Source organism: Geospiza fortis, unplaced genomic scaffold (genome assembly GCF_000277835.1).
Source record: "Geospiza fortis unplaced genomic scaffold, GeoFor_1.0 scaffold190, whole genome shotgun sequence".
NCBI classification, from domain to species: Eukaryota; Metazoa; Chordata; class Aves; order Passeriformes; family Thraupidae; genus Geospiza; species Geospiza fortis.
Window position 1 is genome coordinate 3,335,120 of NW_005054328.1, and position 1,337 is coordinate 3,336,456.

Here is a 1,337-nt window from a genome sequence, read left to right on the forward strand (position 1 = left end):
CCTGCAATTCAATATTGACTCATAATTCTAAGTAATCATTTTCTCAGGAAAGCTGATAATGCATAATGCATCCTAGGAAGTCATACTGGTGCAGTGACCTTTACTCTTATTTTTGGTAAATAGTCATAAAGTTATTATATAATTATATATACATATTTATATATACATACTGGGAAATTCTGATAGAAAGAAATATAATTTGCTTCTGCCTCTTAGCTCTATACACAAACAAAGGAAATAAATGACGACAAATAGGAATGGTATCCAATACCATATGTTGCTGACAACCGAACTCTGATGGAGACCTCAGAAGGAAAAAAGTAGGAAAAGAACCAATTTAACCTGAAGGAGAGTTTTCATAAGCACAGTTAATAGGAGCTGTGAAATAATGACATGGACCAAGAGAGTGATATGGTTAACCACGAGGTGTTGCTCTTGGAGCACAGGAGCTGGGATGCTCAGAACTCTGGTGCCTAGATTACTGAAACACCACCACACTCAGCAGCAGTTAGGAGACAGAACTTCTTTTCACAAGCAAACACTCTGCAAGAATGATTTTAGCAAGCTCAGTCTGTCTTTCTAGTACAGCCATTAGCCAATCAATGTAATTCATGCTGAACCTCAGATGGCAATGGCCCTGTAACTGGAGTTCATTCCATTCAACCTCAGCCCAGCTTGAATTTTACATCATGAATAAGAGGGGGCCTTTCTGGGGACTTCCTAGGGATTTCTCTCTTTCTGTGCCACTTAACTTGCAAAGCTCTTTGATATCCCAGCAATGGACAGCAACAGGGAGCTGTTGAATGGACAGAGAGGTGGACAATCAAATACCACCAGATGTTCAGTGCTGTGTGTGCCCTGAACCTCCACAGCAGTTAGCAGTCACTGCACCTCAGCAGCACTACATTCCTAAATTTCTCAACTTTGGAACAGACATCTCTTACTCCACTTTTTGCCTCCTCAGAAGGGGAAAATTTTGCAACATAAATATCATGAAGAGGTAAAGAATGCACTTCTTAAAATAGCCCAGCATGGAAAAAACCCAAACCTGGTGTAGCAAAACACAAATTTGCAGTTAGGCATCTGATGGTGTGGGGGAGGCCATTACACACCAAAGGCTTGGAGATCTGGCAGATAGAGACTTTCAAGCTGTCGTTTTTAATGCTCTTGCTGAGACATGCTAGGAGCCCGGATGGTAGGAATGCATAAACATCATGCTTGGTGAAAAAAACTTAGTAACTTTTCCCCTGTATAAGAGCAAGCAAGAGAGTAGAGTGTGAAGTAACAAAAACTTTAAGTACCAATGTCTTCTTATTAAGGCTGAGTTCCTTTCATTC